The following is a 27,912-nucleotide window of genomic DNA, read 5'->3' as shown; positions in this document are numbered from 1 at the left end:
GGATAGGGGATAAGATGTCTGATCGCAGGGGTCCCGCCACTGGGGACCCCCGCAATATAGCATGCGGCACCCACCTGGAGGGTCTGGGTCCTGACCAGCGGAACGGAAGTCTGTAACATCATGACTCCGCCCCCGTGTAACATCACGCCCCGTCCCCTTAATGCAAGTCTATGGGAGGGGGCGTGACGACTGTCACGCCCCCTCCCATAGACTTGCATTGAGGGGACGGGGCGTGACGTCACACGGGGCAGAGTCGTGACGTCACGGACCCAGACCCTCCAGCGCTTCCGGAGCAGAAACAGGTGGGTGCCGCATGCTATATTGCGTGGGTCCCCAGTGGCGGGACCCACGCGATCAGACATCTTATCCCCTATCCTTTGGATAGGGGATAAGATGTCTAGGGGGGGGGAGTACCCCTTTAACTTGTTACACATTCATTTATTAGAGAGAATGCAGATATCAAACTGCATGTGGACTGTATGTAGTTGATACAATCTACAACACAGTCTGTCGGCAGTCTCCTGCAAGGACCACCCACTCTTGTAATCCTTGCAGGTTGTCATTGTGTTGCAATAGTGAGGAGACAAACAGTGTAACAGTCTGTAGTATAACAGTCTCTAATGGCTCTCTAGTCACAGTTTTGGTGTGTTCGGGGCTCTTGTATGGGGGCGACAAGAGGAATAGTTGTCAACATTGAAGGTGTATGGACAATTGTGCACAATGATGCACAAACCTACTGCACATAGAATTTCCTACAAGCTGAACAGCATTTCAATATTTTTCAGGATTCCATTTATCAAAGGAACATACCGTATTTTTCGCCCTATAGGACGCACCGGCATATAAGACGCACCCAATTTTAAAGGTGCAAAATCTAGAAAAAAAAGCCTTTGGCTGTCCGGGCATGCTGGGAGTTGTAGTTTTGCAACATCTGGAGGTCCGCAGGTTGAAAACCACTGGACTATAGGAGGTAATACTCACGTGTCCCCGTCGCTCCGGACCCATCACCGCTCATCACCGCTGCCCTGGAGGTCGCTCCATCGATGTCGCCGCGTCCTCGTGGTGTCCCCGACGCTCCAGACGTCTTCTTCCCCGGGATCCACGCTCTCCGTCGTCGTCATCACGTCGCCGTCATCACGTCGCTACGCATGCCGCTCCTATTGGATGATGGGACGGCGTGCGCGACGACGTGATGACGGCGAAGGAGAGCGCTGGCCATGCAGGGGATCCCGGCGAGGAGGAAGGTAAGGTCCCTCCCTGTGTCCTCTAAGCTGTTCGGGACACCGCGATTTCATCGCTGCGGTCCCGAACAGCCACACTGAGCAGCCAGGTTAGTGTTATTTTCGCTTCAGACGCGGCGGTCAACTTTGATCGCCACGTCTGAAGGGTTAATACAGGGCATCACCGCGATCGGTGATGTCCTGTATTAGCCGCGGGTCCCGGCCGTTGATGGCCGCAGGGACCGCCGCGATAGGTGTGTATTCGCCGTATAAGACGCACCAACTTTTCCCCCCCAGTTTTGGGGAAGAAAAAGTGCGTCTTATACGGCGAAAAATACGGTATATTCCGAAATATCTGCACAAGAACTGAATAAATGCTATAACCCCCCACCATGTCCCCGAAGTTCTGCGACTCGTGGATGATATTTTCAGAATCAATCATAAAAACAACATAAACAATGCAATAATAAGAAACAATGATTGTATCCTGGATGTATCTAAACACTTATCATTGTGTGTATGGGCACCTTAAAGGGGTATTCCAGGCAAAACCTTTTTTTATATATATCAACTGGCTCCGGAAAGTTAAACAGATTTGTAAATGACTTCTATTAAAAAATCTTAATCCTTCCAATAGTTATTAGCTTCTGAAGTTTTCTGTCTAACTGCTCAATGATGATGTCACGGCCCGGGAGCTGTGCATGATGGGAGAATATCCCCATAGGAGCTGCACAGCTCCCGGGACGTGTCATCAGAGAGCAGTTAGACAGAAAACAACAACTCAACTTCAGAAGCTAATAACTATTGGAATGATTAAGATTTTTTAATAGAAGTCATTTACAAATCTGTTTAACTTTCCGGAGCCAGTTGATATATATATAAAAAAAAGTTTTGGCCTGGAATACCCCTTTAAGTGTATGTATTCTCCAGGAAATGGAGGTAACTTTTTTCCTGATAGTTTGCCCCAGGCATGCTGGGGGTAGGGCCGATCATTACAAACACTGCTCAGACTAAAAACAAAACAACGGAGTGGAGGGAAACACAGAAAAAAAGAGGCAAAGAAAGTAACTGTCAAACTGGGGATTATATATTATCAGTAGCCGACACCCACCCCAATACCCCCAGCTAAGCTGACACCTCAGGCCTGAACAGTCTAACATCATTTACACTTCAAATCTCCAAGTCACACACCGGGCACACTGCCATTTGCATATAAAAGGTAACGTTTCTATGTAAACTTCCTATGAATGTACGGTGATACACATGGTTCCCTAAATCATTTAGTGTCAATTATTTATTCAATACAAAATCTATTAACAAAAACACTTAAACATGAGGAAGCCATCATTTTAAATTACAATAATATATAAAAGTATCCCAGTCACTCGGAACTGCAGTGTATACGATTTTCTTTTCCATCTATTGTCATTTTCCTCTGTAGATTTTGTATTGTTATTGCATTTCTTATTGAGTATAAGGCAGGATTCCCACCGCGGAATCTCCGGGCAGAAAATTTCCGTTCTGAAATTCCGAGTGAATCAGTCGGCGCTAGGACCGTGCGGACACTGCAGTCTCCAATGAGCAACGCCATTCGTCAGGTGGAAATTTTCAAGTGGATTTTCCATTCACAAATTCCGCTTCACAAAGTGTGAATTTGTGAAAGGAAACTCATTCATTATACAATACATTTTAGTGAGCAGAATTTCTGCCTGCAATTTCAAAGCGGAATAGCAGGCGGAAATTCCGTAGTGTGAACCTAACCTAACTCTTTCATTTGGCTGCATGGTATATAGCCCTATGCTTATTGCTGCGTTCAGGAGGGTCTGATATAATTTATTTACTGCTATATTCAGATGTTGTTGTGTATCTTAATTGACGATATATATATATATATATATATATATATATATATATATATATATTTACACCGTATTTTTCGCCCTATAGGACGCACCGGCGGATAAGACGCACCCAATTTATAGGTGCAAAATCTAAAAAAATAAAGATTTTGAACCCAATAGTGGTCTTCAACCTGCGGACCTCCAGATGTTGCAAAACTACAACTCCCAGCATGCCCGGACAGCCGTTGGCTTGCCGGGCATGCTGGGAGTTGTAGTTTTGCAACATCTGGAGGTCCGCAGATTGAAGACCACTGCAGGAGATGGTAATACTCATGTGTCCCTGCCGCTCCGGACCCGGCACCGCTGCCCTGGATGTCGCTCCATCGTTGTCGCCGTGTCCCCTTCGCTCCGGAACGTCTCTGCTGCCGGCCGGGTATCCTCGCTCTCCGTCGCCGCCATCACGTCGTTACGCACGCCGACGCACATACGCGAGGACGTGATGACGAGGAAGGAGAGCGCCGGCCATACAGGGGATCCCTGAACGGAGAAGACACCAAGGAGGCAGGTAAGGTCCCTCCCGGTGTCCTGTAAGCACTAACCCGGCTATTCAGTCAGGCTGTTCGGGACCGCCGTGGTGAAATCGCGGCGGTCCCGAACAGCCCGAATGAACAGCCGGGTTAGTGTCACTTTCCGTTCAGACGCAGCGGTCAGCTTTGATCGCCGCGTCTGAAGGGTTAATACAGGGCATCACCGCGATCAGTGATGTCCTGTATTAGCCGTGGGTCCCGGCCGTTGATGGCCGCAGGGACCGCCGCGATAGGGGTGTATTTGCTGTATAAGACGCACCGACTTTCCCCCCCCAGTTTTGGGCAAGAAAAAGTGCGTCTTATACGGCAAAAAATACGGTACTTATTTACTGCTATATTCAGATCTTGTTCTGTATCTTATTTTTATATATATATATATATATATATATATATATATATATATACTTATTTACTGCTATATTCAGATCTTGTTATGTATCTTAATTTTATATATATATATATATATATATATATATACTTATTTACTGCTATATTCAGATGTCGTTGTGTATCCTAATCGATTTTATATCACTCCATAGAGTAAGAGCATGCCCCAAAGTTCTTGTATTGTGCCAAAAAGCAAACAGACTTTTTTTATATCCATTAGTACTGTACAGTATATTTTATCATATAAAATGTAAACTAAATTCATATACTGTGCGCAAACCATAGTTCTTACAATATGGCAAATAAAAGGCAACTGATCTGTAATTCATATACTGAACCTTGTCCTGAGCGAACAGGCTTTATTGTTCCACATAAAGCGGCATAGAAATCATAAATGATCTTTAATTCATATGTGATGATAAAAAAGTTGGAACCAATCATAAGGGGTATAGTCCCACCCCCCCTTATCATCCATAACTGGAATGCTCCCTACTAGGTAACTGACCATTAGCGATGAGCGTCAGGGGCCATATTCAAATTAGCGATATTTCGTAAATGTATGGACAGATATTCGTCCTATGTTCATAAAATTTGCATATTCACTATGTTCATTCTCTTTTTTCATGCGAAAACTCGTAATGAAATTTGCATAGTGCGCATGCGCAATTATATCTTTCACCTTAAAGAAGGGAGGGATCAGTGTCCAGTCTGGAAGTGTCGATATTCCCATAAATATTGGCATAAAAAAAAATATATATTCGTCATTATGGATAACTATCACTTTATTCTAAATATTCGTGAAATTGCGAAGTGCCGATATTCGTGGTAAAAAATCGCATTTCAAATATTCACGCTCAACACTACTGAGCATAATGCAGAGCTTCATACAGTATACCTTGTGCATCCAGACTACATAATACTAACATGTCAATATAGAAGGGTGGCGCACTACAATAAGGCCTATTAAGGCCAGTTAAGGGGGGAATCACATTTCTAATGTCTTCGTTTCCAAGCGTTGTGTATTAGAATTGTGGATTGTGTATACCGGTTGCACGTTTGACTTGACTCTTTCATCACTACAGTAGCAAAGTGCCTGTGGCTCCCTGCAGCGTGGGGGGTGGAGGTGATTTGCAGAATTAGCTGCTGGAAGTCACAATGGATAGGGATGGAGGGAAAATAAACAAAAAAAAAGAGGGAAGAAAATGCAAATTGGAGCCAACAAAAGGCGTGCTAATGTATAATAGAGGAAGGTACACACAGCTGATCCTAAAATCAACTCTAGAGAAAAGCCTGCTTTGCTATTCTTAAGTTTCACTTGAGAAATCTATGTGCTTGGAGTGCCCGGTGGAAGCTGCCACTACAAACCAGAGCCTTCTCTGCAACGTTCGTTATAGAAGTGGCAACACTACAGCAAGGGGGGCATTGTACCAGTTCTGACCGTTGTCCAATTCCCATGTACACAAAAGGTTCTGAATTACAAGCAAGGAGCACTCTGGTGACATCTACTACGTGTGCGCTCAATCCTCTGCAGTACCATGGCAAACATAGCGTTCAGTGTAATTGATAATACTAATCTAGTTTCTGCACTCAATCCTCTGCAGTACCATGGCCAGCATAGCGTTCAGTGTAATTGATACTACTAATCTAGTTTCTGCACTCAGTCCTCTGCAGTACCATGGCCAACATAGCGTTCAGTGTAATTGATAATACTAATCTAGTTTCTGCACTCAATCCTCTGCAGTACCATGGCCAACATAGCGTTCAGTGTAATTGATAATACTAATCTAGTTTCTGCACTCAATCCTCTGCAGTACCATGGCCAACATAGCGTTCAGTGTAATTGATAATACTAATCTAGTTTCTGCACTCAATCCTCTGCAGTACCATGGCCAACATAGCGTTCAGTGTAATTGATAATACTAATCTAGTTTCTGCACTCAGTCCTCTGCAGTACCATGGCCAACATAGCGTTCAGTGTAATTGATAATACTAATCTAGTTTCTGCACTCAGTCCTCTGCAGTACCATGGCCAACATAGCGTTCAGTGTAATTGATAATACTAATCTAGTTTCTGCACTCAATCCTCTGCAGTACCATGGCCAACATAGCGTTCAGTGTAATTGATAATACTAATCTAGTTTCTGCGCTCAGTCCTCTGCAGTACCATGGCCAACATAGCGTTCAGTGTAATTGATAATACTAATCTAGTTTCTGCGCTCAGTCCTCTGCAGTACCATGGCCAACATAGCGTTCAGTGTAATTGATACTACTAATCTAGTTTCTGCACTCAGTCCTCTGCAGTACCATGGCCAACATAGCGTTCAGTGTAATTGATAATACTAATCTAGTTTCTGCGCTCAGTCCTCTGCAGTACCATGGCCAACATAGCGTTCAGTGTAATTGATAATACTAATCTAGTTTCTGCACTCAGTCCTCTGCAGTACCATGGCCAACATAGCGTTCAGTGTAATTGATAATACTAATCTAGTTTCTGCGCTCAGTCCTCTGCAGTACCATGGCCAACATAGCGTTCAGTGTAATTGATAATACTAATCTAGTTTCTGCGCTCAGTCCTCTGCAGTACCATGGCCAACATAGCGTTCAGTGTAATTGATACTACTAATCTAGTTTCTGCGCTCAGTCCTCTGCAGTACCATGGCCAACATAGCGTTCAGTGTAATTGATAATACTAATCTAGTTTCTGCGCTCAGTCCTCTGCAGTACCATGGCCAACATAGCGTTCAGTGTAATTGATAATACTAATCTAGTTTCTGCACTCAATCCTCTGCAGTACCATGGCCAACATAGCGTTCAGTGTAATTGATAATACTAATCTAGTTTCTGCACTCAATCCTCTGCAGTACCATGGCCAACATAGCGTTCAGTGTAATTGATAATACTAATCTAGTTTCTGCACTCAGTCCTCTGCAGTACCATGGCCAACATAGCGTTCAGTGTAATTGATAATACTAATCTAGTTTCTGCACTCAATCCTCTGCAGTACCATGGCCAACATAGCGTTCAGTGTAATTGATAATACTAATCTAGTTTCTGCACTCAATCCTCTGCAGTACCATGGCCAACATAGCGTTCAGTGTAATTGATAATACTAATCTAGTTTCTGCACTCAGTCCTCTGCAGTACCATGGCCAACATAGCGTTCAGTGTAATTGATAATACTAATCTAGTTTCTGCGCTCAGTCCTCTGCAGTACCATGGCCAACATAGCGTTCAGTGTAATTGATAATACTAATCTAGTTTCTGCACTCAGTCCTCTGCAGTACCATGGCCAACATAGCGTTCAGTGTAATTGATAATACTAATCTAGTTTCTGCGCTCAGTCCTCTGCAGTACCATGGCCAACATAGCGTTCAGTGTAATTGATACTACTAATCTAGTTTCTGCACTCAGTCCTCTGCAGTACCATGGCCAACATAGCGTTCAGTGTAATTGATAATACTAATCTAGTTTCTGCACTCAGTCCTCTGCAGTACCATGGCCAACATAGCGTTCAGTGTAATTGATAATACTAATCTAGTTTCTGCACTCAGTCCTCTGCAGTACCATGGCCAACATAGCGTTCAGTGTAATTGATAATACTAATCTAGTTTCTGGGATCAGCTGCCTTCAGTATGAGCCATTCTTATCCAGAATCTAATGATCAGTGTAATTTATGACCAATGTGCTGCATAGAAAATAACAGAAATGAAAACTTTTTTGGGTCACAACATTTCCAGTGATGTTTTTGTTAGTGCATATGAGCTAGGAATATACACAGAATCTTATTAGTAGATGCTGTTGTGTGGCTGTTTAAGTCCATAGGAATATACAAAATTAAATATACAATTTTCATGAAATACCTATTCAGCTGTCCCCATGACAAACATAACAATTTAAAAAGGGGAGGGGGACAAAAAGTTTGTCACAATAGGTAGGGAACAGTGTCCCCCTGCTCTCACCCACACTTCGGTCCATACCTATTCGGTTGATCGGCTCAAAATGGTCCCTGCACTAGACTTAGTTCTACAGGGGAGGTCAGACAAGTCAGGTCAACTCCAAACACGTACCTAAAAGGCAAAATCAGAACGCTGAAAGGATAAACAAAAAATAGGCCAAAGGGTCATAACCAAGATAGCAATGCTGTACAGAATCAGAACCAGAGGAAGAACAAACACCCAGAGGTGACAGTTGAAAGAGACAACAGTTGAAATTGCGTGTCTGACATTAAACTGTGTGAATTTTGATGCTACAACTTTTTTTTTTGATAATTCATAGTTGCATAACAGTCTAATGCAGTGGTTCTTAACCTGGGTTCGATCGAACCCCAGGGGTTCGGTGAGTCAGTCCTGGGGGTTTCGACGGGGGAGGTCGCAACAGGGCAGGCAAACCAAGCAATGGCTTGGGGCCCTGAGCTGGCCCGGGGGCCCCGAGCAGAGCCGGTGTTTGCCCTTCCTGTAGCGACGGGGCAATTCCCCCCATCACTATTAACTCCCTGCGGCCCCGCGTTAAGTTTAAAAACGCAGGGCCGCTCGGGACACGTCACTGACGCGTCCCGTGCCTGCGCCCATGGAAACGAAGGCGCCAAAGACCGGAGGATAGAGAAGGAGGAAGACGCGCACTGGCCAGCTTGTTACGTGACCAGTGGAACGTCATCTTCGGTCCCGAGACCTACTGCTATAGCGGTGGTCGGAGCACTGAAGTGGGCAGTACACAGGCATACAGCCTCCAGCCATACACTGTATATGGCTGAAGGCTGTATGTCTGTGGGGGAACACTGCCTGCGCCTAATGTGTGAGGGAACACTGCCTACATCAGTGGTCTTCAACCTGTGGACCTCCAGATGTTGCAAAACTACAACTCCCAGCATGCCCGGACAGCCGTTGGCTGTCCGGGGATGCTGGGAGTTGTAGTTTTGCAACATCTGGAGGTCCGCAGGTTGAAGACCACTGGCCTACATAATGTGGGGGAACACTGCCTGCCTAATGTGGGGGAACACTGCCTGCCTAATGTGGGGGAAAACTGCCTGCCTAATCTGGGGGAACACTGGCTGCCTAATGTGGGGAATACTGCATGCCTAATGTGGGGGAACTCTGCCTACCTAATGTGGGGGAACACTGCCTGCCTAATGTGGGGGAACTCTGCCTGCCTAATGTGGGGGAACACTGCCTGCCTAATGTGGGGGAACACTGCCTGCCTAATGTGGGGGAACACTGCCTGCCTAATGTGGGGGAACTCTGCCTGCCTAATGTGGGGGAACACTGCCAGCCTAATGTGGGGGAACACTGCCTGCCTAATGTGGGGGAACACTGCCTGCCTAATGTGGGGGAACACTGCCTGCCTAATGTGGGGGAACACTGCCATTGTTACGAAAATGACATTAGAGTGACACTTGCCAAGGTAAAGCCGCACATTTCTGAACTGGTCTCTGAAAGACAACAGCAGAAGTCACACTGATTTGCAGTAAATATTCATTATGTTTTAGTTTTTGTGTGAAAATCATTTTTTCATGGTTTCGTTCTTTGTTCTTAATGGTTTTGTTCATTTTGTGCACCTATGTATAAATATATACCTCCTATGTTTTGAATTTGAAAAAATCATATTTTATCTTTCGAATTAAGAGGGGTTCGGTGAATGTGCATATGAAACTGGTGGGGTTCAGTACCTCCAACAAGGTTAAGAACCACTGCTCTAATGTATATATGTTTGTATGCACTGTAATACTGGCCATACATTCGAGAAGGTAGTGGTATCAGCCAGCCGGCCATCACAATCTTTTGTAGAAAACAATAAGACCTTCTTACTTTATTCTACTGAGCCAGTTTCAATCTCCCACCCTTCTCTGTCTCTGTGAGTTTCGGGTTTGTCACAGAACAGCAGGGAACAGCATAATAAGAAGAATCCCTAATAGTCCATAGGGGGAAAGAGAAAGACACGAGGGGGTGGAAAGAGAATGGAAGAAGTAACAATTACACAACAATAAGTGGATACCTTCATTGTTAGCTGAGTGATGCTGTAAATTCATGTATGTATGTGCCCATAAAGCTAAACAAATTAAAGCTTCCTCTCAAGGCACAAATGTCTTACTGATGCCATCTTGGACATATAAAAACCTTAAGGTACCCGTATACATTACTTTAAGGTTGAGAAAAATGGACGATTGTAGTTGACATATAACAATGGACAATTATACTAACCCAGCAACAACAGACTGGAAACGAGTTGGTCATGTTTACAGTTTTTGTTGGATAGCTGGGCAAAAAAATATTTCAGGAAAAATGTTTTTTTTTTTGTCCACAAATGATATTTTGAGAAAGAACATTCTAAGACAAGACAGTCACCATTTACACTGAATTCTGAATTGACTGGATGCGTGCAGTAGAGATGAGCGAACTTACAGTAAATTCGATTCGTCACGAACTTCTCAGCTCGGCAGTTGATGACTTATCCTGCATAAATTAGTTCAGCTTTCCGGTGCTCCGGTGGGCTGGAAAAGGTGGATACAGTCCTAGGAAAGAGTCTCCTAGGGCTGTATCCACCTTTTCCAGCTCACGGGAGTACCTGAAAGCTGAACTAATTTATGCAGGAAAATCCTCAACTGCCGAGCTGAGAAGTTCGTGACAAATCAAATTTACTGTAAGTTCGCTCATCTCTAGCGTGCAGCCCAATATGGGTTACACTTTCTCCATAACGTTTCATTCTAAAACATAAGATTTGGATACACGTTCTTAGTGTGCAGACTTCTCACGTTCATAGAATAGCACCACCCAGTGGCTACATAGTGAAATGGATTGACCAGCCTTCTGAAACTAGAAGACATTTTCAGTTGACTTTCTTTAACAATGCTCAGATATCACATAACAGTACACTACGGTAAATATATACTCGTGTTAGTAACTATGGGTCATGGCCAAAGACCTATGTACTATGATTTAATAAATAATTATGAAACAATATATGTTTATACAGTGGTCCCTCAAGTTACAATAGTAATTGGTTCCAGGACGACCATTGTATGTTGAAACCATTGTATGTTGAGACTATAACTCTATGGAAACCTGGAAATTGGTACTAAAGGCACCAAAATGTCATCCAAAAATAGGAAAAAGTGAGAGTTAAAGAAAAATAAGTAGATAACTAATATAGATAAAGCAAGTCCTTACATATAAAAGTAAGAAAGATCTGCTGGCAGCTGTAATCACTGTCTATGTCAGTGTTTCCCAAGCAGGGAGCCTACAACTGTTGCAAAACTACAACTCCCAGCATGCCTGGACAGCCTTTGGCTGTCCGGGCATGCTGGGAGTTGTAGTTTTGCAACAGCTGGGGGCACCCTGCTTGGGAAACACTGGTCTATGTAGATGACAGGAGCTTCTTCCGGGTCCTGTACAGAACACACAGTGTCCTAAAAAAAAAAGTAACATGGAGTCACTCTCACCTGGTGTCCAAAGGAGCAGGTATCCATGGTACAGGTAAAGTGTACAGAACATGTAATACCTTCCTGTACTGTAGGGGGCGCTACCAGACACCAGTCAGTGCATGTACTTCAGTAATACAGGTGTTTTACCAGTAAATTGCCCATTCTGATTGGTCAGTTCTTCCGGCCATTGACACGTTTCGCAGATCTGTACTGTCTGTACATTGTATGTTGAGTCTGGTTTCAAGTTACAATGGTTCAGAAAAGACCATTGTATGTTGAAACTATTGTATGTTGAGGCCATTGTAAGTTGAGGGATCACTGTATTACGAAGCTGATGTAGCGTAACAGTATATTGGTATATTCCAGGAAACATACTACGAAATGAGTATCGATAAGAAACAGCTAAGATCAGATGTTGTACACATATTGGGGGAGATTTATAAAGCTATTTAGAAGGGGTTTTTTTTGGCTTACATTTGGCACATAAAATGCTGCATGTACGTCTAAGCACTTTTCTGTGCAACCTTTATGTTGTTTACAAGTGTAGGGCAAATTGTGCAAACTCAATTTCTTAAGTCATTTTCATTATCCAATTTCATAACCCAATGATAAAACTTTATAATTTATTTTGATGTAGCTGGTGACTCCCCCCCCCTCCCCCCCAAAAAAAATCCAGTCACCAGCTAAATCAAAATAAATTATAAAGTTTTATCATTGGGTTTTTAAGATTAATATTTTTAAATAAAAGTAATTTACAAATATGTTTAACTTTCTGGCACCAGTTCATTTAAAAGACAAAAAAAAAATAAAAAAAACGTTTTCCACCCCTTTAATCAGTTTTTATGTTTTTTATATAATAAATTGCCCCACAGTGTTTGGCAATCCACAGTCCCATACATGTTCTTCATATTGTATTGGAAGCCATTTTCCCTGCATTCAATTCTAGAATATGCCGATATCCATCCCATGGATATTTCTGCACTCACACCGCTATATGTTCTCACTGCCTCTCTACAGCAGGGATGCACAGTCTTAGCTCATGTGCACACCTTGGAATTTCCATGCCCGATTCCGCATTGGCATTCGGCTAGGAGATTTCGCTGCAGCACAGAGTCCGGATGAATTCAACAGGATTCAGCTGCTCTGTGCACACCAGGGAATTTCTGTGCCAGATGTGTCCAGGTACTGATAGTAACCGACAGTCACTGCAATGAAGTGAGTGCACCTCCTGCACTCGCTTCAAAGACACTTAACACAGCAGGGCATACATTTACGCCCTGGTGCATTAAGTCCTTGATGTCAAGGTCATAAACTTACGCCCTGCCTCCTTAACAGGTTGAAGGAAATCTGTCAGTAGTATCACCTGTTACACAGGCTTGTAGTACGGGTGATGCTGATTAAAACGGTACTCACATTGTGTAAACTCGCCCAGCTGTTCTGCCACAGTATTTTTCTATATATTTGCTAATGAGGGCCTTGGGGCATGGGCGGAGCACCGATGCAAGCTTCGGGCACCCTGACGTCATCTTTGCCGTCATTTTCAAAAACTAAATAATGAAACTGGCCTGGACAAAAATGATGGTCCCCTAAACTTAAAGGGGTACGAACAATAAGGTGATTTTAGTACTTACCTGCCAGACAGTAATGGACATGCTTAGGAAAGATCTGTGCTTGCCTTGGGGCTAAAAGGCTATATTATGATTCCACTATAATGCTGCTGATTTCTTTTTGTGAAATGGCTATTTCCTGTCTGAGTTCCCTCCCTCCAACTACAATTCCCAGGCTTACTTGTTTGTAAGTGTGAGGTCACTTTACTCCCTCCTACACATCAGCCAGCCCACCCTTTGAAGCAAAGGTATGCTGCCTTTCATGCTTTGTTGTGAATAACAGACCAGTGTTTTTTTAACCAGGGTGCCTCCACTCCAAAATGATTGTTACGCCAAGCGCTCCGGGTCCCCGCTCCTCCCCGGAGCGCTCGCTACACTCTCCTCACTGCAGCGCTCCGGTCAGATCCACTGACCCGGGGCGCTGCGATACCGCCTCCAGCCGGGATGCGATTCGCGATGCGGGTAGCGCCCGCTCGCGATGCGCACCCCGGCTCCCGTACCTGACTCGCTCTCCGTCAGTCCTGTCCCGGCGCGCGCGGCCCCGCTCCCTAGGGCGCGCGCGCGCCGGGTCTTTGCGATTTAAAGGGCCACTGCGCCACTGATTGGCGCAGTGGTTCCAATTAGTGTTATCACCTGTGCACTTCCCTATATCACCTCACTTCCCCTGCACTTCCTTGCCGGATCTTGTTGCCATTGTGCCAGTGAAAGCGTTTCCTTGTATGTTCCTAGCCTGTGTTCCAGACCTCCTGCCGTTGCCCCTGACTACGATCCTTGCTGCCTGCCCCGACCTTCTGCTACGTCCGACCTTGCTTCTGTCTACTCCCTTGTACCGCGCCTATCTTCAGCAGCCAGAGAGGTTGAGCCGTTGCTAGTGGATACGACCTGGTCACTACCGCCGCAGCAAGACCATCCCGCTTTGCGGCGGGCTCTGGTGAAAACCAGTAGTGACTTAGAACCGATCCACTAGCACGGTCCACGCCAATCCCTCTCTGGCACAGAGGATCCACTACCTGCCAGCCGGCATCGTGACAGTAGATCCGGCCATGGATCCCGCTGAAGTTCCTCTGCCAGTTGTCGCCGACCTCACCACGGTGGTCGCCCAGCAGTCGCAACAGATAGCGCAACAAGGCCAACAGCTGTCTCAACTGACCGTTATGCTTCAGCAGTTACTACCACAGCTTCAGCAATCATCTCCTCCGCCAGCTCCTGCATCTCCTCCGCAGCGAGTGGCCGCTTCTGGTCTACGACTATCCTTGCCGGATAAATTTGATGGGGACTCTAAGTTTTGCCGTGGCTTTCTTTCCCAATGTTCCCTGCACCTGGAGATGATGTCGGACCAGTTTCCCACTGAAAGGTCTAAGGTGGCTTTCGTAGTCAGCCTTCTGTCTGGAAAAGCCCTGTCTTGGGCCACACCGCTCTGGGACCGCAATGACCCCGTCACTGCCTCTGTACACTCCTTCTTCTCGGAAATTCGAAGTGTCTTTGAGGAACCTGCCCGAGCCTCTTCTGCTGAGACTGCCCTGTTGAACCTGGTCCAGGGTAATTCTTCCGTTGGCGAGTATGCCGTACAATTCCGTACTCTTGCTTCAGAATTATCCTGGAATAATGAGGCCCTCTGCGCGACCTTTAAAAAAGGCCTATCCAGCAACATTAAAGATGTTCTGGCCGCACGAGAAATCCCTGCTAATCTACATGAACTCATTCACCTAGCCACTCGCATTGACATGCGTTTTTCCGAAAGGCGTCAGGAGCTCCGCCAGGATATGGACTCTGTTCGCACGAGGCGTTTCTTCTCCCCGGCTCCTCTCTCCTCTGGTCCCCTGCAATCTGTTCCTGTGCCTCCCGCCGTGGAGGCTATGCAAGTTGACCGGTCTCGCCTGACACCTCAAGAGAGGACACGACGCCGCATGGAGAATCTCTGCCTGTACTGTGCTAGTACCGAACACTTCTTGAAGGATTGTCCTATCCGTCCTCCCCGCCTGGAAAGACGTACGCTGACTCCGCACAAAGGTGAGACAGTCCTTGATGTCTACTCTGCTTCTCCACGTCTTACTGTGCCTGTGCGGATGTCTGCATCTGCCTTCTCCTTCTCTGCTGTGGCCTTCTTGGACTCCGGATCTGCAGGAAATTTTATTTTGGCCTCTCTCGTCAACAGGTTCAACATCCCGGTGACCAGTCTCGCCAGACCCCTCTACATCAATTGTGTAAACAATGAAAGATTGGACTGTACCATACGTTTCCGCACGGAGCCCCTTCTAATGCACATCGGACCTCATCACGAGAGGATTGAACTTTTGGTCCTTCCCAATTGCACTTCTGAAATTCTCCTTGGACTTCCCTGGCTTCAACTTCACTCCCCAACCCTGGATTGGTCCACTGGGGAGATCAAGAGTTGGGGGCCCTCTTGTTCCAAGGACTGCCTAAAACCGGTTCCCAGTAACCCTTGCCGTGACTCTGTGGTTCCTCCCGTAACCGGTCTCCCTAAGGCCTATATGGACTTTGCGGATGTTTTTTGCAAAAAACAAGCTGAGACTCTACCTCCTCACAGGCCTTATGATTGTCCTATCGACCTCCTCCCGGGCACTATTCCACCCCGGGGCAGAATTTATCCTCTGTCCGCCCCAGAGACTCTTGCCATGTCTGAATACGTCCAGGAAAATTTAAAAAAGGGCTTTATCCGTAAATCCTCCTCTCCTGCCGGAGCCGGATTTTTCTTTGTGTCCAAAAAAGATGGCTCTCTACGCCCTTGCATTGACTACCGCGGTCTTAATAAAATCACGGTTAAGAACCGCTACCCCCTACCTCTCATCTCTGAACTCTTTGATCGCCTCCAAGGTGCCCACATCTTTACCAAACTGGACTTAAGAGGTGCTTATAATCTCATCCGCATCAGAGAGGGGGATGAATGGAAAACGGCATTTAACACCAGAGATGGACACTTTGAGTATCTGGTCATGCCCTTTGGCCTGTGCAACGCCCCTGCCGTCTTCCAAGACTTTGTTAATGAAATTTTTCGTGATCTTTTATACTCCTGTGTTGTTGTATATCTGGACGATATCCTGATTTTTTCTGCCAATCTAGAAGAACACCGCCAGCATGTCCGTATGGTTCTTCAGAGACTTCGTGACAATCAACTCTATGCCAAAATAGAGAAATGTCTGTTTGAATGCCAATCTCTTCCTTTCCTAGGATACTTGGTCTCTGGCCAGGGACTACAAATGGATCCAGACAAACTCTCTGCCGTCTTAGATTGGCCACGCCCCTCCGGACTCCGTGCTATCCAACGTTTTTTGGGGTTCGCCAATTATTACAGACAATTTATTCCACATTTTTCTACCGTTGTGGCTCCTATCGTGGCTTTAACCAAAAAAAATGCCGATCCCAAGTCTTGGCCTCCTCAAGCGGAAGACGCCTTTAAACGGCTCAAGTCTGCCTTTTCTTCGGCTCCCGTGCTCTCCAGACCTGACCCATCTAAACCCTTCCTATTGGAGGTTGATGCCTCCTCTGTGGGAGCTGGAGCTGTCCTTCTACAAAAAAATTCTTCCGGGCATGCTGTTACTTGTGGTTTTTTTTCTAGGACCTTCTCTCCGGCGGAGAGAAACTACTCCATCGGGGATCGGGAGCTTCTAGCCATTAAATTAGCACTTGAGGAATGGAGGCATCTGCTGGAGGGATCAAGATTTCCAGTTATTATTTACACCGATCACAAGAACCTCTCCTACCTCCAGTCTGCCCAACGGCTGAATCCTCGCCAGGCCAGGTGGTCTCTGTTCTTTGCCCGATTTAATTTTGAAATTCACTTTCGGCCTGCCGATAAGAACATTAGGGCCGATGCTCTCTCTCGTTCCTCGGATGCTTCTGAAGTTGAACTCTCTCCGCAACACATCATTCCTCCTGACTGCCTGATTTCCACTTCTCCAGCCTCCATCAGGCAAACTCCTCCAGGAAAGACCTTTGTTTCTCCACGCCAACGCCTCGGAATCCTCAAATGGGGCCACTCTTCCCATCTCGCAGGTCATGCGGGCATCAAGAAATCTGTGCAACTCATCTCTTGGTACTATTGGTGGCCGACTCTGGAGACGGATGTTGTGGACTTTGTGCGAGCCTGCACTATCTGTGCCCGGGATAAGACTCCTCGCCAGAAGCCCGCTGGTTTTCTTCATCCTCTGCCTGTCCCCGAACAGCCTTGGTCTCTGATTGGTATGGATTTTATTACTGACTTACCCCCATCCCATGGCAACACTGTTATTTGGGTGGTCGTTGATCGATTCTCCAAAATGGCACATTTCATCCCTCTTCCTGGTCTTCCTTCAGCGCCTCAGTTGGCTAAACAATTTTTTGTACACATTTTTCGTCTTCACGGGTTGCCCACGCAGATCGTCTCGGATAGAGGCGTCCAATTCGTGTCTAAATTCTGGAGGGCTCTCTGTAAACAACTCAAGATTAAATTAAATTTTTCTTCTGCATATCATCCTCAATCCAATGGACAAGTAGAAAGAATTAACCAGGTCTTGGGTGATTATTTACGACATTTTGTTTCCTCCCGCCAGGATGACTGGGCAGATCTTCTACCATGGGCCGAATTCTCGTATAACTTCAGAGTCTCTGAATCTTCCTCCAAATCCCCATTTTTCGTGGTGTACGGCCGTCACCCTCTTCCCCCCCTCCCTACCCCCTTGCCCTCTGGTCTGCCCGCTGTGGATGAAATTTCTCGTGATCTTTCCATCATATGGAGAGAGACCCAAAATTCTCTCTTACAGGCTTCATCACGCATGAAGAAGTTCGCGGATAAGAAAAGAAGAGCTCCTCCCATTTTTTCCCCTGGAGACAAGGTATGGCTCTCCGCTAAATATGTCCGCTTCCGTGTCCCTAGCTATAAGTTGGGACCACGCTATCTTGGTCCTTTCAAAATTTTGTGCCAGATTAATCCTGTCTCTTACAAACTTCTTCTTCCTCCTTCTCTTCGTATTCCTAATGCCTTTCACGTTTCTCTTCTTAAACCACTTATCATTAACCGTTTCTCTCCCAAATCTGTTCCTCCCACTCCTGTTTCCGGCTCCTCGGACATCTTCTCCGTCAAAGAGATTCTGGCATCTAAAAAGGTCAGAGGGAAAACCTTTTTTTTAGTGGATTGGGAGGGTTGTGGTCCAGAAGAGAGATCCTGGGAACCTGAGGACAACATCCTAGACAAAAGTCTGCTCCTCAGGTTCTCAGGCTCTAAGAAGAGGGGGAGACCCAAGGGGGGGGGGGTACTGTTACGCCAAGCGCTCCGGGTCCCCGCTCCTCCCCGGAGCGCTCGCTACACTCTCCTCACTGCAGCGCTCCGGTCAGATCCACTGACCCGGGGCGCTGCGATACCGCCTCCAGCCAGGATGCGATTCGCGATGCGGGTAGCGCCCGCTCGCGATGCGCACCCCGGCTCCCGTACCTGACTCGCTCTCCGTCAGTCCTGTCCCGGCGCGCGCGGCCCCGCTCCCTAGGGCGCGCGCGCGCCGGGTCTTTGCGATTTAAAGGGCCACTGCGCCGCTGATTGGCGCAGTGGTTCCAATTAGTGTTATCACCTGTGCACTTCCCTATATCACCTCACTTCCCCTGCACTTCCTTGCCGGATCTTGTTGCCATTGTGCCAGTGAAAGCGTTTCCTTGTATGTTCCTAGCCTGTGTTCCAGACCTCCTGCCGTTGCCCCTGACTACGATCCTTGCTGCCTGCCCCGACCTTCTGCTACGTCCGACCTTGCTTCTGTCTACTCCCTTGTACCGCGCCTATCTTCAGCAGCCAGAGAGGTTGAGCCGTTGCTAGTGGATACGACCTGGTCACTACCGCCGCAGCAAGACCATCCCGCTTTGCGGCGGGCTCTGGTGAAAACCAGTAGTGACTTAGAACCGATCCACTAGCACGGTCCACGCCAATCCCTCTCTGGCACAGAGGATCCACTACCTGCCAGCCGGCATCGTGACAATGATCTCCTTCCCACCCAGCGGTCCCACCACCTATTAAAGCACACAGGCTCGGCAGCACTGCAACCTGGTAAAACCTGAGACAACACTAATTTTGTATGCTGTTAAAAATGCATATTGGGGAAAATCACATAAAAATTGCGAGACCACCACCAAACACAGGTACAGACACTATATTATGAATTACACTAACTTTACAACCCCTGTAGCATAGTCAAATAAAAAAAATCCTGGAATACCTCTTTAACCCCTTAACGACGAAGGACGTATATTTACGCCCTCCGCCGGCTCCCGCGATATGCCGCGGGGTCACGCAGGTCGGTCCCAGCGGCCATCAACGGCCAGGACCCGCGGCTAATACAGGACATCACCGATCGTGGTGATGCCCTGTATTAACCCTTCAGACGCGGCGATCAAAGCTGACCGCCGCGTCTGAAAAAAAAGTGAAAGTATCCCGGCTACTCAGTCGGGCTGTTCGGGACAACCGCGGTGAAATTGCGGCGTCCCGAACAGCTTACAGGACATCGGGAGGGCCCTTACCTGCCTCCTCGGTGTCTGATCGGTGAATGACTGCTCCGTGCCTGAGATTCAGGCAGGAGCAGTCAAGCGCCGATAACACTGATCACAGGCGTGTTAATACACGCCAGTGATCTGTGTAAAAGATCAGTGAGTGCAGTGTTATAGGTCCCTATGGTACCTATGACACTGCAAAAATAAAGTACAAAAAAAGTGTTAATAAAGGTCATTTAACCCCTTCCCTAATAAAAGTTTGAATCACCCCCCTTTTCCCATAAAAAAAAATAAAACAGTGTAAATAAAAATAAAAATAAACATATGTGGTATCGCCCTGTGTAAATGTAAATGTCTGAACTATCAAAATAATTTGTTAATTAAACCGCACGGTCAATGGCGTACACATAAACAAAGTCCAAAAAAGCGTATTTTTGGTCTCTTTTTATACCACAAAAAAATGAATAAAAAGTGATCAAAAAGTCTGATCAAAACAAAAATGGTACCTATAAAAACTTCAGATCATGGCGCAAAAAATAAGCCCTCATAGCACACTGTATGTGGAAAAATAAAAAAGTTATAGGGGTCAAAATAGGACATTTTTAAATGTATACATTTTTCTGCATGTAGTTATGATTTTTTCCAGAAGTACAACAAAATTAAACCTATATAAGTAGGGTATCATTTTAACCGTATGGACCTACAGAATAATGATAAGGTGTAATTTTTACCGAAATATGCACTGCGTAGAAACGGAAGCCCCCAAAAGTTACAAAATGTCGTTTTTTCTTCGATTTTATCACACAATGTTTTTTTTCCGTTTCGCCGTGCATTTTTGGGTAAAATGACTAATGTCACTGCAAAGTAGAATTGGTGAAGCAAAAAATAAGCCATAATATGGATTTTTAGGTGGAAAATTGAAAGGGTTATGATTTTTAAAAGGTAAGGTGGAAAAAATGAAAATGCAAAAACTGAAAAACCCTGCGTCCTTAAGGGGTTAAAGAGGACCTGTGGCCTTCACAGACATTAAAACTTTTTAGTACCCCCTAAAAGCTTAGGGTGCCCTAAGAGGAGGGGTGTTGTTATTTACTCCTTAAAGGGGTAAAATCATGTCTATGGGAGGGGGCCATCACGTCCCCTCCCATAGACAAAAATGGAGGAGATGTGGTGTGACATCACAACCACTGCCGCCAGAACCCGGTGTTCCTTCACGGAGATCACGTGGGTCCCAGTGGCAGGACCCTCGCGATCAGACATCCTATCCCCTATCCATTGGATAGGGGATAAGGTGCCTAGCAGTGGAGTACCCCTTTAAGGACACAGCCCATTTTGGCCTTAAGGACACAAACAATTTTATTATTGTACTTTAGTTTTTTCCTTCTCACCTTCTAAAAATTATAATTCTTTTATATTTCCATCCACAGTCCCATATGAGGGCTTATTTTTTGCACGACCAATTGCACTTTGTAATGATATTGCTAATTTTACCATAAAATGTATTGCAAAACCCTAAAAATATTATTTTCGTGGAGAAATACAAAAGAAAACCGCAATTTAGCAAATTCTGGAAGGTATTTTTTTCACGTTATACACTTTCCGGTATTTATTTATTCTGTGGGTCAATATGATTAAAATGATACCTATGTTTAGATACTTTTCTACACCCTGTTCCAAATTATTATGCAAATGATATTTAAGTGTTACAAAGATTAAATATTTTGTTTTTCAGTTTAACTCATGGATGGCATTGTGTCTCAGGGCTCTTTTGATCACTGAAAACATATTAGATTGTCAGGTGAGCCCAATTTAAGGAAACACTACTAAAGATTGGTGTTCCACATTATTAAGCAGAGCACCATTTTCAAGCAATATGGGGAAGAAAAAGGATCTCTCTTCTGCCGAAAAGAGTGAAATAGTTTAATGCCTTGGACGAGGTATGTAAACATTAGATATTTGACGAAAACTTAAGCGTGATCATCGCACTATTAAAATATTAGTGGCTGATTCAGAGCACAGACGGGTTTGTGCAAATAAAGGCACATTGAGGAAGATTTCTGCCAGATCCATGCATCGGATCAAGAGAGCAGCCACTAAAATACCGTTACATAGCAGCAAACAGATATTTGAAGCTGCTGGTGCCTCTGGAGTCCCAAGGACATCAAGGTGTAGAGTCCTCCAGAGAGTCTTGCACAAATAAAACTTCTATTTGGCCACCACTAACCAGTGCTCACAAGCAGAAATGGCTGCATTTGGCAGAAAAATACATGAAGACTAATTTTCAGACAGTCCTGTTCACTGATGAGTGCCGGGCAAACCTGGATGGTCCAGATGGATGGAGTAGTGCATGGTTGGTGGACGGCCACCGTGTTCCAACAAGGCTGCGATGTCAGCATGGTGGTGGTGGAGTCATGTTTTGGGCCACAATCATGGGAAGTGAGCTGGTCGGCCCCTTTAGGGTCCCCAAAAGGTGTAAAGATGACCTCTGCAAAGTATGTGAAAGTTCTAAATGACCATAATCTCAATGACCATAATAAATGACCATAATAATGCATAATCTCATGCTGCAAAGAATACTTCTGCATCAATAGCTGTTATGGGGGTAAAAGGAGAGAAAGTCATGGTGTGGCCTCCATCCACCCCTGACCTCACTCCTATTGCGAACCTTTGGAGCATCCTCAAGCAAAAGATCTATGAGGGTGGGAGGCAGTTTACATCCAAACAGCAGCTCTGGGAAGCCATTCTGACATCTTGCAAACTAATTCAAGCAGAAACTGTCAAAAACTCACAAGTTCAATGGATGCAACTTGTGAAGCTGCTATCAAATAAGGGGTCCTATGTTAAAATGTAACCTGACCTATTAAAATGTTTAGAAAGTTACAATTTAAAAATTTTTTTGATTGAAATAGCTTTTGATTTTAGTAAATATGCTGCAAACACAACAAATGCCAATTTTCAGTTCTTTACAACCTATAAAGTGTTTTGAAATTTACTGTGCGTAATAATTTAGAACAGTGCATTGTAAGTTTTTTATGTTAAAAAAATACAGTTATCATTAGGAGGTTTGTTCAATAAAATTTGAATTGTACAATTAATTGTTGATAACATGAGAATTATGCTGACTGTTATTTACATCAATTATTCAGGTAAATGAGAAAAATATCATTTGCATAATAATTTGGAACAGGGTGTATTATTGTACTGCTTTTTACAAAATAAGTATGTTTAAAATTGCCCTATTTTGACCACCTAAAATTTTCTTATCTTTCTGTATATGGGCTGTTTTTTGGAACGTGATGTGAAGAAAAAGCAGCAATTTTGGCCTTTTTTTTTTATTGTTTACACCATTTACTGTACAGGATCATTAACATTATATTTTGATAGGTTGGATATTAACGCATAGGCCGATAACAAATATGTTTACTAAGTTTTTTTCCCCCGCTTTTTGAAGTAAAATGGGAAAAAGGGGACATTTTTACTTTTATTGGGGGAGAGGCTTTTTAGTTTTTTTTTAACTTTTTTCTTACTATTTTTTTTTTTTTACACTTTTTATGTCCCCATAGGGGACTATTTATATGCATATGTGTCACGATCACACCGTATCGGTCCAGCTAAGATGCTAGATAGAGTGTGATGTGCAAGGGTTAAAGCCACAAGACCTCTGGGTATCCACTACTAGTCCAAGCAAGCAGGACCGGACTGGGGATAAAAACCAGCCCTGGAAATGATTGCATACCAGCCCCACAACACATTGTGCCAGCCATCCGCCACCGTGTGCGCAGGCGTATTACTTTACATGGATATAAATAAATATATATATATATATATATATATATATATATATATATATATATATACACACACACACATATATGTCACAGTATAGTTCAGTATAGTATAGTATAGTTCCCCACATTAGGTGCAGTATAGTTCTCCACATTAGGTGCAGTATATAGTCCCCCACACTAGGCACAGTACAGTTCCCCCACATTAGGTGCAGTACAGTTCCCCCACATTAGGTGCAGTACAGTTCCCCCACATTAGGTGCAGTATATAGTCCCCCACATTAGGTGCAGAATAGCTCCCACACAGTAGGTGCAGTATAGCCCCCCACATTAGGTGCAGAATAGCTCCCACACAGTAGGTGCAGTATAGTCCCCCACATTAGGTGCAGTATATAGTCCCCCATATTAGGGGCAGAATAGCTCCCACACATTAGGTGCAGTATAGCTCCCCCACATTAGGTGTAGTATAGCTTCCCCACATTACGTGCAGTATAGTTCCCCCCACATTAGGTGCAGTATAGCTCCCCCACATTAGGTGCAATATAGTTCCCCACAATAGGTGCAGTATAACTCCCCCACATTACGTGCCATATAGTTGCCCACGTTATGTGGAGTATAGTTCCCCACATTAGGTGCAGTATAGTTCCCCCACATTAGGTGCAGTATAGTTCCCCACATTATGTGCAGTACATTTCCTCCACATCAGGTGCAGTACAGTTCCCCCACATTAGGTGCACTACAGTTCCCCCACATTAGGTGCAGTAGAGTTCTCCACATTAGGTGCACTATATAGTCCCCCACATTAGGCACAGTATAGCTCCCCCACATTAGGCACAGTACAATTCCCCCACATTAGGTGCAGTACAGTTCCCCCACATTAGGTGTAGTATAGTTCCCCCACATTAGGTACAGTATAGTTCCCCACATTAGGTGCAGTATAGTTCTACACATTAGGTGCAGTATATAGTCCCCCACATTAGGTGCAGAATAGCTCCCACACAGTAGGTGCAGTATAGTCCCCCACATTAGGTGCAGTATATAGTCCCCCACATAAGGGGCAGAATAGCTCCCACACATTAGGTGCAGTATAGCTCCCCTATATTAGGTGCAGTATAGCTCCCCCTCATTATGTGCAGTATAGTTCCCCCCACATTGGGTGCAGTATAGTTCCCCCCACATTAGGTGCAGTGTAGTTCTCCCCACATTAGGTGCAGTATAGTTCCCCTCACATTAGGTGCAGTATAGCTCCCCCACATTAGGTGCAGTATAGTTCCCCACAATAGGTGCAGTATAGCTCCCCCACATTAGGTGCAGTATAGTTCCCCCACATTAGGTGCAGTATATAGTCCCCCACATTAGGTGCAGAATAGCTCCCACACAGTAGGTGCAGTATAGTCCCCCACATTAGGTGCAGTATAGTTCCCCACAATAGGTGCAGTATAGCTCCCCCACATTACGTGCCATATAGTTGCCCACGTTATGTGCAGTATAGTTCCCCACATTAGTTGCAGTATAGTTCCCCCACATTAGGTGCAGTATAGTTCCCCACATTATGTGCAGTACAGTTCCTCCACATCAGGTGCAGTACAGTTCCCCCACATTAGGCACAGTATAGCTCCCCCACATTAGGCACAGTACAATTCCCCCACATTAGGTGCAGTACAGTTCCCCCACATTAGGTGTAGTATAGTTCCCCCACATTAGGTACAGTATAGTTCCCCACATTAGGTGCAGTATAGTTCTACACATTAGGTGCAGTATATAGTCCCCCACATTAGGTGCAGAATAGCTCCCACACAGTAGGTGCAGTATAGTCCCCCACATTAGGTGCAGTATATAGTCCCCCACATCAGGGGCAGAATAGCTCCCACACATTAGGTGGAGTATAGCTCCCCCACATTAGGTGCAGTATAGCTCCCCTATATTAGGTGCAGTATAGCTCCCCCGCATTATGTGCAGTATAGTTCCCCCCACATTGGGTGCAGTATAGTTCCCCCCACATTAGGTGCAGTGTAGTTCTCCCCACATTAGGTGCAGTATAGTTCCCCTCACATTAGGTGCAGTATAGCTCCCCCACATTAGGTGCAGTATAGTTCCCCACAATAGGTGCAGTATAGCTCCCCCACATTAGGTGCCATATAGTTCCCCACGTTGTGTGCAGTATAGTTCCCCACATTAGGTCCAGTATAGTTCCCCCACATTAGGTGCAGTATAGTTCCCCACATTATGTGCAGTATAGTTCCCCACATTAGGTGCAGTACAGTTCCCCCACATTAGGTGCAGTAGAGTTCTCCACATTAGGTGCAATATATAGTCCTCCACATTAGGCATAGTATAGCTCCCCACATTGGGCACAGTACAGTTCCCCCACATTAGGTGCAGTATAGTTCTCCACATTTGGTGCAGTATATTGTCCCCCACATTAGGTGCAGAATAGCTCCCCCACATTAGGTGCAGTATAGCTCCCCCACATTTGGTGCAGCAGGGCCAAACTGGGGATAAAAACCAGCCCTGGAAATTATTGCTCCCCACATTACGTGCAGTATAGTTCCCCCCACATTAGGTGCAGTATAGTTTCCCCACATTAGGTGCAGTATAGTTCCCCCACATTAGGTGCAGTATAGCTCCCCCACATTAGGTGCAGTATAGTTCCCCCCACATTAGGTGCAGTGTAGCTCTCCCCACATTAGGTGCAGTATAGTTCCCCTCACATTAGGTGCAGTATAGCTCCCCCACATTAGGTGCAGTATAGTTCCCCCCACATTAGGTGCAGTGTAGTTCTCCCCACATTAGGTGCAGTATAGTTCCCCTCACATTAGGTGCAGTATTGCTCCCCCACATTAGGTGCAGTATAGTTCCCCACAATAGGTGCAGTATAGCTCCCCCACTTTAGGTGCCATATAGTTCCCCAAGTTATGTGCAGTATAGTTCCCCACATAAGGTGCAGTAAAGCTCCCCCACATTAGGTGCAGTATAGTTCCCCACATTATGTGCAGTATAATTCCCCACATTAGGTGCAGTACAGTTCCCCCACATTATGTGCAGTACAGTTCCCCCACATTTGGTGCAGCAGGGCCAGACTGGGGATAAAAACCAGCCCTGGAAATTATTGCTCCCCCACATTACGTGCAGTATAGTTCCCCCCACATTAGGTGCAGTATATTTACCCCACATTAGGTGCAGTATAGTTCCCCCCACATTAGGTGCAGTATAGCTCCCCCACATTAGGTGCAGTATAGTTCCCCCCACATTAGGTGCAGAGTAGTTCTCCCCACATTAGGTGCAGTATAGTTCCCCTCACATTAGGTGCAGTATAGCTCCCCCACATTAGGTGCAGTAAAGTTCCCCACAATAGGTGCAGTATAGCTCCCCCACATTAGGTGCCATATAGTTCCCCAAGTTATGTGCAGTATAGTTCCCCACATTAGGTGCAGTATAGTTCCCCACATTATGTGCAGTATAGTTCCCCACATTAGGTGCAGTACAGTTCCCCCACATTAGGTCCAGTACAGTTCCCCCACATTAGGTGCAGTAGAGTTCTCCACATTAGGTGCAGTATATAGTCCCCCACATTAGGCACAGTATAGCTCCCCCACATTAGGCACAGTACAGTTCCCCCACATTAGGTGCAGTATAGTTCCCCCACATTAGGTGCAGTATAGTTCTCCACATTAGGTGCAGTATATTGTCCCCCACATTAGGTGCAGTATATAGTCCCCCACATTAGGTGCAGAATAGCTCCCCCACATTAGGTGCAGTATAGCTCCCCCACATTTGGTGCAGCAGGGCCAGACTGGGGATAAAAACCAGCCCTGGAAATTATTGCTCCCCCATATTACATGCAGTATAGTTCCCCCCACATTACGTGCAGTATAGTTCCCCCCACATTAGGTGCAGTATAGTTCCCCCACATTAGGTGCAATATATAGTCCCCCACATTAGGTGCAGTGTAGCTCCCCCACATTAGGTGCAGTACAGTTCCCCCACATTAGGCGCAGTACAGTTCCCCCACATTAGGCGCAGTACAGTTCCCCCACATTAGGTGCAGTATATAGTCCCCCACATTAGGTGCAGTACAGTTCCCCCACATTAGGTGCAGTATAGTTCCCCTCACATTAGGTGCAGTATAGCTCCCCCACATTAGGTGCAGTATAGTTCCAAACATTATGTGCAGTGTAGTTCCCCACATTAGGTGCAGTACAGTTCCCCCACATTAGGTGCAGTATAGTATCTCCACACTAGGTGCAGTATAGTTCCCCCACATTAGGTGCAGTATAGTCCCCCACATTAGGTGCAGTATAGTCCCCCACATTAGGTGCAGTATAGTTCCCCCACATTAGGTGCAGTATATAGTCCCCCACATTAGGTGCCGTATATAGTCCCCCACATTAGGTGCAGAATAGCTCCCCCACATTAGGTGCTGTATAGCTCCCCTACATTTGGTGCAGTATAGCTCCCCCACATTAAGCACAATACAGTTCCCCCACATTAGGTGCAGTATAGTTCCCCCACATTAGGTGCAGTATAGTTCGCCACATTAGGTGCAATATATAGTCCCCCACATTAGGTGCAGTATAGTTCCCCACATTAGGCGCAGTATAGCTAC

The 27,912-nt window shown here is 45.5% G+C and overlaps 1 long non-coding RNA gene across 1 annotated transcript in view; it reads left to right on the top strand.

Moving 5' to 3' along the window:
- Window positions 1-27,912, top strand: part of LOC130361834 (uncharacterized) — a 70,151-nt gene that overhangs the window by 810 nt on the left and 41,429 nt on the right. The gene's annotated exons all lie outside the window — the stretch shown is intronic.

Source organism: Hyla sarda, chromosome 3 (genome assembly GCF_029499605.1).
Source record: "Hyla sarda isolate aHylSar1 chromosome 3, aHylSar1.hap1, whole genome shotgun sequence".
NCBI classification, from domain to species: domain Eukaryota; kingdom Metazoa; phylum Chordata; class Amphibia; order Anura; family Hylidae; genus Hyla; species Hyla sarda.
The sequence above is the reverse complement of the archived record's forward strand: the minus strand, read 5'-3'. Positions and strand labels throughout refer to the sequence as shown.